The sequence below is a fragment of the Lepisma saccharinum genome, chromosome 2 (genome assembly GCF_977018435.1).
Source record: "Lepisma saccharinum chromosome 2, izLepSacc3.1, whole genome shotgun sequence".
Lineage (NCBI taxonomy): Eukaryota > Metazoa > Arthropoda > Insecta > Zygentoma > Lepismatidae > Lepisma > Lepisma saccharinum.
Window position 1 is genome coordinate 95554398 of NC_139230.1, and position 13487 is coordinate 95567884.

Here is a 13487-nt window from a genome sequence, read left to right on the forward strand (position 1 = left end):
CAAATCTACTTCCACAATCATATCGACAAAAAATAACGATTTCCCCACGAACCATCACGGGGACGAGGTATGCCTACTAGGTAAGGTTAGGTTCCATTAGCTCTCCTTTCGTTCAATTTAGCATATACGGATAATACGAGAGCGTATTGTGCTCTCGTGCAGAAAGCAAATGGCCGCAGCAGCAATAGCGCATCAGAAATAGATTTTCGTAAAATGCATTCGCATTAAAATGGACAAAACTACCGTGCGTTCATTTCGATCTGCAGCCGAGAGATCGGGAGAAGCGTGGCGGGCGGCGCTGACGGAGATGCCGACATTTGCGGCCTGTAATGCCCGCTTATTTTTATAGACATATGCAGACATTTATAGAAATATTGCAAAACGATCACTAACCTGTATTATAACACGCAAAAGTTCTTCTGTAATTCATCCAAGTTCTGCTCTTATATGCACAAAAAAATACGCTTTAGAAACGATGTTAAGAGCCACAGATAATAAAACATTTTAATCATAGTTTTGACCAGTAACGTCCTGCTTAAGTTTATATCCTTGAAAGAGTTTTGTGCCGATGGGGATCGTTTGGAGGTTTTGAATGTGCAACACTGTATCAAGATTACGCTGTAGAAGAAACCGTTAAAAGTCAATAGTGTTCGTGAGCTTCCTTGCAATCCGAAATCTCCGAGCTCGAGTTTTTTGTTCCTTCGCAACTAGATGAAGACAGAGTTGTAAATATAGTGGCGAGCAATGTAAACCAAGAGCGTGTTAATTTCGTACTGTGCGCAAGAGTGTTATTCTTGGTTACTTGCAGTTACTTGTTTGTGTTATTGTAGTGTGTATGTGTGACGTGTCAGTGAGACGATTGGAATGCCAGCTGCAAGATTCACGTTAGAACAAAGATTTTTTTATGTATGACACGTACCTACGTGAAAACAAACTCGTGTCGAGACGTGTGTAGGTAATTTCTACAGAAATTCCCATGCGTTTCAACTCCACACAGAGATACGGTTAGACATCTTGTCCTTAAATTACGAGAAACTGTATCGTTAAATTTTAAAACACCTAAGCAAAAACGACGGATTCTAACCGAAGCAAAACTCGATGATATTGGTGCAGCGTTAGAACGTTCTCCAAACAAACCTCTACGCCGTGTTTCACAAGAGGTGGGCGTGTCAAAATCATCGGCACATACAGTCACTAAGCTACTAAAATTAAAACCATACTCTTATAACACAGGTTAGTGCTCGTTTTGCAATATTTATATAAATGTCTGCATATGTCCATAAAAATAAGCGGGCAATGTCGGCATCTCCGTCAGTGCCGCCCGCCACGCTTCTCCCGATCTCTCGGCTGCAGATCGAAATGGACGCACGGTACATTCCCGAACATCAACAACGCTACAGAAAATGATTTGCGTAAGTACTTTCTCCTGTAAATTTGAAGAAATCCGTCTCCGGTATAGTAAAGTGTTACCGTAGTTTTAACGCCTTTTTTCGCCGATAAATTACACTTTTCGGTACTCCAAACAATGCTAATTACTTTCACCAAGGTTCAAAATTACTGTAGCAATCATTTCTACATACATATTCTTTCTCCTATGAAACTTTGAAAAAAATCATTAAACATTTGGAACCGTTACCCTGTGCTCTCACCTGGAGGTAAGAGAAGAGGTGCTCTCGAAACGTGTTTCAATAAATATAGGTACAAGCACTAGACAATGGATAATCAATCAACGTTACATGCTAATAAAGAACCATTGTCATTAACGTTCAGAGAATTATTTCACAAATATTCTAACCCATCATCACAAGCAGACACACTATAATAAAATTTTACAAATAATCTTGAAGGCCTCCTCACACGAGAAGAAACTTTTGTGGACATTAAAAGTATTGGTGCTTCAGGATATATTACCTTCTATAAAAAAAAATGGTTAAGAAATCTTGACAATCATATTGAATTTGCAAAAACCATATTGACGAATGACAAATTCAAGTCACAGTCGCTGGCCGTCAGTTTCTTTTTCTTCTATTGTTGCACGCGTCGGCGTTCTGTAATTCGCCGGTGTCAACCAAAAATTCCACCAGGTTAAACCATGACGTCTTCATATTGCACCTGCCTGAAGAGCTGTTCGGTGAAAATCGTCTGCTGCTTGCAGACAACGCACGTGCTTGATGGATTCAAACAGCACTAGTTCGGAAAAAAATTTAAGATATAGTGATATGAAGAGGGTTGGCAAAATTTGTTTTTTTTGTTCTAAACATGTTTTAAACAAGAATCGAAAGAAACATGTTTTAAACAAATGAAACGTTTAAAACATAATGCCCTAAGAATAATGATTAATAAAGAATCTGTTAATCATCCAAGAATGGATTGTGTTCCTATTATAAAGTAAATGCTTGATTAACTCCTTAAAATAAATGATTAAATCTCGCATGCAGGCTGTTCGAGAAGCTTCAACCAATCCACGGTTGCCAACCACACTGATGCCCGGTTCCAGGGACGGCGACAGGGGTGGGCACGGGTGGGCAGGCGCCCACCCAAAAATTCCTGTGCCCACCCAATCAAATTCACTAAGTACACACACTTAGAGATATGTGAATGTTGCAATAAATAAGTATATTCTGGTGTTCATTACACGTATATTTTACTAACGAATATTATCTATACTAGAAATGTTCACATATCATCATCCCATAAAAAGCTGATTTAACTTTGTCATTAGAAAGCAATAAGGAATTACTAGAGAACTTGGAACAAGAAAACTGTGACCAATTGAATAGATCCTTACTTCAATTTGTCCTCATCATGACATTTGAGGGGGTTTTAACCCTAAAACCGTTTTTTTTAGCTGAAACAATAAAAAAAACACGTATTTCTTCCTTTGGGCCCGACTATACGCCTGCCAAGTTTCGTGGAAATCGGAGGGGGACACTTAGATAACCTCCCTTGTTAGTCTTACACTTTGTAATTATATAACACTGCATATTATTATAATGTTTTATTTTAATTTGTAAAGCTGTAACTGTAGAACAATTGTATAATTTTTGTATAACATTTCTATCTTCTTATGTGTGTTAAAGGTTTCATCCTGGAATGGAATGTCTCACATTTATGTGTGTTTTCATTTCCAATACATTCGAATGAATACATATTCGTTTCAATGGCATTTACAAAATCACCTCTGACATTTTATGTTAAACAAGTAAGATTATTTTTGTGCACGAGTGTGTTAGCCGATGCGTAGCAAAGTATTTTAGGAACAACACTTGAAAAAAATTCTTGTAGGACTAACTAATGAAAAATTTCTTTGTAATCGAAGATCATAATACCTTTTAAGGTGTGGTAATATTATAATGGGATTAAGATAGTTCCGGATCCGATTCGGATCCGGATCCGGATACAGATCCGAAACTTTCGGATCCTGGATTTTCGGATCCGGATCCAGATCCGTAACTTTTGGAACCGGATCCGTTTGGCTATCCCTAATTTAGATGAATATAAATCCTTACTTACTTCAGTAGTGGCGGAAAAAGGGGGGCTATTACCCACAACATTTGTCCCTGCAGTAGAGGTGCGCGGGATCCCGAAAAGTCGGGACCGGGATCGGGAAAGAAAATTTCCGTCCCGATCCCGACTTCCGGAAATGACTTCCCGACTTTTCGGGATCTCAAGCAGTCTGGAAATTCCGAATGGTCATTTAAAACGTCGTCAATTCTAGACGTTCTCTGCATTGTAAATGTATGTCTGGAACTAATCGGAAATTGTTAGGTTTTGTAGCAGAAGTGCAAAAACAAGCACTTAAGATGGAAATTACGTGTAGAATTCGAGATTTCAAGAGTTTTGGGAAATTTCGAACACATCCCGTCCTGAAAATTTTCCGACTTTTTCTGGAAATTGAGAATTTTCCCCGTCCCGAATGTCGGGATTTAAAGAATTTCCCGTCCCGACCCAAAAAATACTGTCCCTCATACCCCTACCCTGCAGTATGGTAAACCTTATCTCCAAAGGGAAATAAACTGTCCTTGTCGCCACTGTACTCATAAAAATGAGTATTTTCTTCTTTAACGACTTTAATTATAATTTACTGGGAAAAGGTTGACTTTGTTTTCTTTAAAACATGTTTTTTTAACTCATGTTTGAAACTATGTTTAAAACAAAAAAACAGTTTGTTTTGTTCTTTTTTTTAAAAAAAAAAAACAAATTTTGCCAACCCTGATGAGACTTGATGTACATATTTGGCGTAGGAGAAATAAAATTAAAAATAAGGAATTTACGTTCAACCAAGAATGATCGAAAATTGAAAAATCAAAGAAATTAGTTTTATTTCTAGACATGTCCTTGTATTATTATTTTCATTTCTCGTGAAAAAAAGTGTGTAGACCGTTTCAGAACTTCTTTTTAAAAAAAATCGACAACGACGTCGATGGGTTCATTCTGTGAAAAGAGCCAGGGTTGGAATTTTTGATACAAAGTTGTTTAAAACACTTCGTTTTAAACGTTTAAAACACACGGCTTTGATTTTTTTACAAATGTTTTAACGTTTAAAACAATGTGTTTTAAACATGTTTTTTTAGAAGTGTTTAAAACACATTTTGGTACTTGATATTTTATAGTCTGTGATATTTTTTTTGTTTGACAACCCTGTTCCCCGAGACGATGACAAGTAGATGGCAGTGAGATCGACCCAGGTGCTAATTTTGTTATGAAAGTAATGCGGCTTAGTTAGTTTTTGGAATATATTGTGTAGATTTGTTTCTCTAGAAAGGCGGTAAGTGAATTGATGGAAACAGTTATATTTGTGGAGTGATTTGCAGTCGCGAAATGACATTAATTTGGAAAGAAAAGTAAAATAAAATGAATAAATAAATAGCATGCGTAACACAAGAAGAAACATCGCAATGTGATTCCGGACGTCAGGTCTTGGACTGTGTATTAGAGTTTATTTTTCTATGTTATTAGAATATAAATAGTATCCTGAGAGATATTTCATACCGAGGCGACAAACCACAAATGTCGCTTGAAAGCGAGCAGTCGGAAATCAATGCAACCTTTCGAACCGTAGGGACAAAAGCTCTGACTGCTGTTTGGACCCTCATGTGCAATGAATGCTATTTTACAGTCTGGAAGTGTGTGTCACTTGTGTGACAGTGTGAACATCCCGTGTCGTTTGTCCCATTGGTTTGAAAGTTGCCTTACACTCATGTCGATGGCACTAAGAAAGTTTTGTGGTGTTCCCCTTGTCGTTTCATGCAATCATCATTATCAGCATCGCCGCGATTAGTTTAAAGCGGAAGAAAAGAAACAGTAAATATAAAAAATACAAATGCTTCAGTGTGTATATCTTTAAAAGAAATGATGATGATGATAATAATAATGAACCTAATTCATACACAAAAATTTAGTTGCCAAGAACATTCCACGCGTATTTTTTCTTCCGTATTATTATCGCTTGAGTTGCTGTTTTAAGTCCACTTTATGCACAGTAAGGCTAATCGGGACTGGACCTACAGTTTAAAGTGGGATCCGAACCACTTGTGCCTCCACCGGGTATCGAACCCGGGACCCCTTGATTACAAGGCAAAGACGCTACCACTGCGCCATGGGGGAGGCCCCCGTATCATTATCGCAAGTATGACGATAACAGGACGTGGTCGACTGTCTAGAATGTTCGTTAATATCTTCGCGACCACTGTACCAAATATCATAGCAATTATCACATTCATAGAAATGCTTCATGTAAAATAATCTGACGTTGCAGCGAAAACTCCATTTACTTTTATTATAAGCAGTCGAACACCAAGCACCGGGGTCAACACCAGCGCCTCTAGCGGATCATTTTCGAGTGGAACCAGCCACAGAGCGCAGAACCATGCCGTTTTCCACACTACGTTATTCTAGGCGCTGTAACCCTGTCTTTTCATTGAATCTGTGTCAATTAATCCGTGCTTTACGGGTCGGACTAATCGCACAACATTGAGCAACCTTATGTTCTGACGTCACGGGAGAAAGCTTTTTAATTTTAGGCAGTGTCTGCTGCCACGTTCTTTTTCTGCTGGAACCTCAAAAAAGATGCGCGTGGCAGCAGACTCGTTTTTTTTTTATCGTGATTTCATCATGCTATGTATGCAATTTCGTCTGTAATACACACTGTTAAGTGTTAGCGATTACTTACACAAAAATGTTTGAAGATTAGGTCCCTCAGCATTCTTCTAAAAATAAACCTAAATGCTCTCGTAGTTAGGTTAGGGTCTGTTAGCATTAAAATAATATCGCTAGATGCTTTCTAAAATAAAAGGTTCTAAATTACCTGTATATTCATTCTCACTAATCATAAACTTGCATTTCTCTCGTCTTAATCTGTTCTTAAGATTTGTAACATCCTCTAAGCAGACTAATTACGTGGCAGGAGCAAATTTGACGCTTATTCTTACTGCTGACACGCGCGTGGCAGCAGACTCGGCCTTAATTTTAGGCTAAATGCCTAGGTTGTTAGGTTAGGCAGGCTAGCTATATATGCACAAGGTAGCAAAACTGTTGTGCGCCAAGATGGACCCGTGCTTTACCACTATAGAAATTGAAACTTCTCCATTCTTTGTTTCGTACCATCCTGTAAGTAAGCTGGTAACTAATATCTGAATACACAATCATGACATGATTTTTTTTTCTCTTGCGATACGATTCATTGGTTTGTATAACTGAATGAAGCGCAGACGCTTACTGTAGGGAGGAAGCAGGAAATATTTCACCTTAATTTTCCAGAATGAGGATAGTAATTCTATAATATTTAGTTTCTTGAAATTTAGATGAATATGAATCCTAACCTACTTCAGCAGTGGCGGAAAAAGTGGGGCTATTACCTCCAACTTTCGACCCTGCAGTAGAGGTATGCGGGATCATGAAAAGTCGAGACCGGGATCGGGGGAAAAAAATCCCGTCCCGATCCCGACTTCGGGAAATAACTTCCCGACTTTTCGGGATCCCAAGCAGCAGGGAAATACCGAGTGGTCATTTTAAAAAGTCGTCAATTCTCGACATATTCTTCATTGTAAATGCATGTCTGGAACTAATCGGAAATTGTTAGATTTTGTTAGATAAAAATGAGTATTTTTTCTTTAACTACTTTAACTATAATTTTACTGGGAAAGGGTTGACTTTGTTTTGTTTAAAACATGTTTTTTAACTCATGTTGAAAACTATGTTTAAAACAAAAAAAAACAGTTTGTTTTGTTCTTTTTTTAAAAAATAAAACACAAATTTTGGCAACCCTGAAAAGAGCACCAAACAGCTGCAGCTATCCCACTTTGCTGGAGTCGAGCAGAAAGTAGTCTCCCGCTCACTCGATCAGCCTTTACACAGACCGCGTACGACCGTCCGGCGATTCTGCTAAGATGATCTTAAGTCGGAAGTTGGTAGTCACGTGTTTCCTCTCAGATGTATCTTAGGCCGTGTCCGGATTGGCAAGCGCTCCCTCCGTTCTCTCCCGTTGCTCTCGCGTGCCGTCGAAGTGACGTCCAAGTCAAAGAGAATAATAGGATGAGAGCTGGAACTCAGCTCCTAATGTGGAAATCGTGCGTCGTCTGCTAGGAGGGGAAATGAGGGGAGGTAGGGGACTTGAGCTACACTAGCGGCATCTCGTCCTGGTCCCCCGAAACTCACGAACTAACACAGCGCTCTACTGTTAACAAGTGAAGGAAGCGTTGCACCATAGACATACTACTACGGGCCGGTTGTATAAACATCACTAACTGGAGATCAGATTTGATCTACGATCCGGTAGTGAACTAAGTTCAAGCTTCTATCATGTTGTATAAAGCTAATTGTCGATTTGTGGATCTTAGATCAAATCCTGATCTTGGGTCAAAGAAATACGTTTGGCAACGTGGCAAATCCAGAAATGTCGCTAGTGTGCCTGTGATGTTGCCAATTGTCCAACACTGAACAGCAAACATTTTAAAGTCGGTTTCGGAAAATGCATGTATTTAATATTTGAATATATAATAAATCTGAGGTGCTGGATGTAGTATATATTCGAACATGTTGCAAATTTAGTAAAATCACGTAAATTAGATACTAAACGGCCATTTATTGCTTGTGCACGTTCCACATGGATGATTTGTTCTTGACAACGAAAGCAACTATCGGTTCACGGTTGCAAAGGGGAGAAAATATGCTTGCATAAATAGATTTTTTTTAAAAAAAAATCTATTTCTTTTTAATGCTAAATGAGATATAAGAACTTTCTTATACTCGGATTTGGAGCTTTCGTTCATGTAAGAAGATGTTTATTATATTTATTTTGTGATTACACGACAACATGTTACAGGTGGACCATTAGTTCCTGTAAATAATATACGGAATTTTCCTTGCACTTCAATAGCCTACGTTGTGAAATGTAAAATGTGTTTGCTTTTTCCCGAATGAAAATAAATATTGAAACAACAGTGACGCTTGTCCTCTCGGATGTAAATTATGCACAAAACAAATAATATTCGAAATAAAATATGTGTAATTTATATATCGGGAGAGAAAGCTTTACCAACTAAAATGCAACGTGCTCTGTTCATCAAGCAGTAGATATATACACTACAACCAAAGTTACATGATCTGTTCCATTCTGCGGACAACATTGAATTGCAATAACACTTGGCTGGATGCAGTAAAGCGAAATGGTAATATTTTTATACTCCCTCTTCATCCCAACGCAGGTTTTACAATGATATCATATCAACAAGAAAATGTAAGAGGGTCTATTTTCGGTTTGTATCAACACTCGATTGTTCTCAAGTTACTTTTCTCTGATCGTGCAATTAAACAATGTTACAAATTTCAAGAAAAAAATACAGGTATTTCAAACAGTAAATAACAACGAGATCCGATATATGGACAGAAAGAAAAATGGAAGAAAGATTTATCATTGTTCACCTCGTTGTGCATGCTTCTTCTTTTATTATTATGAAAACAGGATTTTATGCATTGATTCTCCCGTCTTGCCGCATACGTTCACTTGCAACACATTTTACAAGCAAATATTCGTTAGTACAGCCATGTTACAACAGCTGATCTACAGTCAATGTCTGCTGATCGGAGAAAAATCGCTAATCAACTTTGATCGCAGATCGCAGGTATTTAATCTCAGTTCAACTTTTATACAACACAAAATCGGAGTTCAGCGTGACTGCAGATCAATTTTACTGGCTAATCGAGGATCAACTGTTTTATACAATCGGACCTACAAGATGTTACAGCTGCGGGTTAAAAATGGTTGACAGTATGGCGGCACTGGAAGGTCGTTTCCTCGCGACCACCGACGGCAGCACCGTCGGGGAAAAAACAGAAGACAAACGATATGCGCAAGGACTCGCGGATTGCTCGAAACGACAAAACACTATCGTGTTCCGTACCATTCGCTTTCCGATACTTTCTAACCGCGTTTAGCCGATTTGCGCGTATAATAAATTATACGCGCAAATTGACTAAACGTAGTTAGAAGTGGCGGAAATTAATTATAAGCAATGCTTTCGTTTAATTACAAACTTTTCGCATTAAAATTGATTTCTATCAAACAAAAATAAAAGTATACGAAAGTTATATGGAAAACGTACTATTACCAAAACTTCCTGAAATTGCACTATTACTTTGAGCGGAAATATATAATTTCCTCTAAAAGCATTTTTTTAAAAAAAATAAATCTGCATCATACGAAAATGAAATAGGTAACTTTTTTTCTTGGGTGGAGAAATGGAATGAAATAAGTATACAAGAATTCAGAATGATTTATGTCATGTTAATCCATATTTGCAAAAATATTTTTTTTCCTGGTTGATCCTTCGGCTATACAGGATTGTATTGCAAGATTTTACATCGATCAATAAAAAATATTTTCTTTGCCACACATTAAAACGGAAAAAAATGACTGCATACAGCAACTATGCTCCATTCGATAATAAAAATTTCAATACTGTCAGGGATCAGTTCACATACCTTATGGCACTGATTAGAAATAGGTTAGTCTGCACAGAAAAAATATAATAATTACCAAGAGAATGCTCGGAAGTTTTCTCAAAAATCAAATAAATAAAAAGTACTAGGTGGAATGCTACGAAAAAGTTCAGCCTTTAAAACAAATTTACTGTCATGACACTGACCATTAAGATGAAGTGAAATTTCATACCTTATTATAGCAAGTGCAGCAACACCTACTACACACATATGCTTTTTACACTGAAAGAAAAGCATGAAAACATATTTTCGAAAATTAATAGTTGTTCCCTGAAGACTTCTTTCAGCATTTAAAGCAATTGAAAGAATGAAAACCCATAATATTGAAAATTAATATTTCTACTTTAATAATACACAGAAAATATTAACAAAAAAAATAATATCTACAATATCTCTTACATAAAACAGCTTATTTAAAAACCAAATACTCATCATTTACTAAATAGCTGAACATGAATGAAGAAATGTTGATTTATTTCCCTCCACGATGAACTTTGTGCCAGCTGATACGAGACTTAAACAGAGAAGTGCCATATTTATTACACTTCCCACGTCCAAGTCCCATACCGGACTTTGCATTTGCATCTCTTCTACTATCTTGATGTGTGCATAAAACACACACAATGGTGGATAATTCCTAGAAATTAAATAAATGCTCTACAGTGCTGTACAGTGGGATTAATTTTCTTGCGTCTTCATGTTCAAATACTATTAGAAAAATATGTACTGGGAACTGCCCAATGGGTAACATAGTTTCCCTGGTGACAATAACATTTCAGTAGCCAACATGCTAGAGTGCTCACCACATAAATGAGTACACTTTGCAAAAATAAAGTCGACCGAAGCTGTGGCAAACAAAAATAATGTACTTAATGTACTCACTTTAAGAAATGCATGACTTGATTATCAACTCTGGCTGCTTTATCCTAGGGACATACGAGCACCATTACAAAATGAAAAAAACATATTGGACCTTGCTACTCCATACCTCCTTTCTGTAGTTATTACGTATAGTTTTATAACATGAGCAACTAGTATTTAATGAAGTACAACATAAACAGTGTGCAGCCGAGACTAATTACTTTCATACATCTCACTGGACTTGATTAATCTGTTATATCAGTAACTACTGTACTGTTTGTATCATGATACATGCATGTTACTGAACACAAAAATGTTCATCTTAAAATAGATAAATTGTGGAAATGATCACACTCTGAAGTGTTGTTTTTTTCCAGAGAAAGGTTTCTCCGAACTGAAAAGTTGTTTGCAGTACTGAAAGCACCTTTTCATTCTCTTGTATAGCTTCTAAAAAAAAACTTGACACAATGGGAACCATGATTTTCAGTAATTATTCTCAAAATAAAAATAAAAATGTGCAACTACATTCATGAGGTGTTGGGACTAGCAGAACAAGTTATTTTCACCAGTTTTTTTTTATTATTATTATGGTAACAGTTTCATACATCGGAGACACATCGGAAATGAGTTTCTCTAAGGTTTCTAACGTTAGTCAAGGTATTTTATTTCATCGTGGTACCTATTTGACCGGGAAATCATGTCAGTGTTTCCAACCCCCCCTTTTTTTCACTATGCTTGCCTAACCTAACCAAACCTAACCTTTTCGGAATGGTTCGTGGGGCTATCCGTCAGCAATGTACAATTTGCACACGTGACGAACACGATAGTAGGCATTTTTTGGTGAAGAAGGTTGGAAAACACTGATAATTGGTTTCGAAAAAAATATTCGTAAATAGATCTGATTAAGTTTGTCGACGGGCATTTCTTGGGTTCCGAAGGTTGAAACACTGCATAACAATTGAAAATCGAGAAAAAAGTAGGCCGATGCGTCATTCCTACGCGTTATTATTTACGAAGGTGTGCGCGCCATGTTGTGTGTGAGGCAAACGGAAAGGTAGGAGGAAGAAGTAGTCGTAATGTGAAAAATTGCTCTTACTTTCATCAAAACAACGTCAATACACGTTCAGGAATGTTCCGCGAAGGAGATACGTAAGTTCGAATGTCAAGAATTTGGCAAAAGAGAAGCCGGACGCGCAATTATGTATGAAGGTGCACTCGCGATATTTTGTCTCGGGCAAGGAAAAACACCCACCAGAAAGACGTTCTGGTAATGTGAAAAATTGCTCTTACTTTCATCAAAACAACGTTAATACACATTCAGGAATGTTCCGCGAAGCAGATACGTAAGTATGAATGTCAAAAATTGACGAAACCAAAAAATTAGAGGTGTCCGAAGGATAGTAAATTTTTACCGGAGTGGGTGGATAATAATTTGAAAAGTTCGAAAGAACAATTCCCTACTACTTTGAAAGATTGCAAGTTACGTTGTGTAATGTCACAAATTTATTTTGCACTAAAGGAGAGTACAGGACGTGTATTATCTATTTCTAGGACAGTTGCTTCATTTTAATTTTATCTCTTACGTTTTCTGACATTTTTCAGTTTAAAAAACAACATAAAATTTGAATGGTAGTTATAAGCAGACATAAGCATAAACACAATAAACCACGACTTTCTCCAGTTTCTATGTGATCCACTGGAAAACGGCGTGGACGACGACACCGAATATTTTGGTGAATAACTTCACCTTATACAAATTGAAATATGCAAAAGGAGGTTACATTATTTTAAAAAGTCATGCGATATTTTGTGTTTATGGTTACAGTGCATTAAAGGTGGAAGCCACGTTCGTATAATTAACTATAAGCATATATTTTTGGCTTGACAGGCAAAATTAATAAAATTTGAATAATGTGTGATGATCACGATGCCATTATTGACAAAACTTTAAAAAGTATATTGATACAATATTTCTCATTTAACTTACATGTGATTTCTGATTTGCAGTACGAATTTATAATATGAAATACGAAATGGGAAAATTATTTTTGCTGTAGAAAGACATGGTATGGAAATAATGTGTTCAAATCGGTTTGGGATAACATTTCAACACAACAGCTGGCATACGCAATTTCTCCATCTTATTTCCGACACAACACAACGCGCTGTTAAGCACTTTAATGAAGCAAAAGAGTGCCTTTAGATTTAACGACGACATTAGAGGTCTGTTAGCCTTAACGAAGGTTGGAGAAATGCCTCAATGTGCTAATGTAGCGTTAACTTGATTTAACGCTTCTTTAAAATTTAACGCGCGTTGAGCGAACCGGGCATTAGAAAATTACAATACTCTGTAAAGAATAGAAAAAAACTAGCAGAAACCTGAATTCCTAAATACATTTATTTAAATTGTAAATGTTTTTCCCTTCGAAAGTTCACTACGTTGGTAATAATTTTCAGCAGTCAGGCAGCTTAATTTAGAGAGTCCATATTTCGCCATGGAATTTTTCGAAATATAGACGTGTGTTGCGACGTAAAAATATAATAGCGTCTACGCAAAGCGCGTTGCTCCCGGCGTTGCTATGGTAACCGCAGTAGTTCGGGGGACTTGCGTGTGGCGGCAGCATAAT

At 37.1% G+C, this 13487-nt stretch overlaps 1 protein-coding gene across 2 annotated transcripts in view; it reads right to left on the reverse strand.

The window, feature by feature from the left end:
* Positions 1–1999, reverse strand: part of LOC145984103 (DNA excision repair protein ERCC-6-like 2) — a 206071-nt gene extending 204072 nt beyond the window's left edge. For both annotated transcript variants that reach the window (XM_083117522.1, XM_083117521.1), the window contains exon 1: positions 1912–1999. The gene's annotated coding sequence lies outside the window, so the exon portion shown is untranslated. The remainder of the gene's footprint in view (positions 1–1911) is intronic.
* Positions 2000–13487: the final 11488 nt, after the last annotated feature.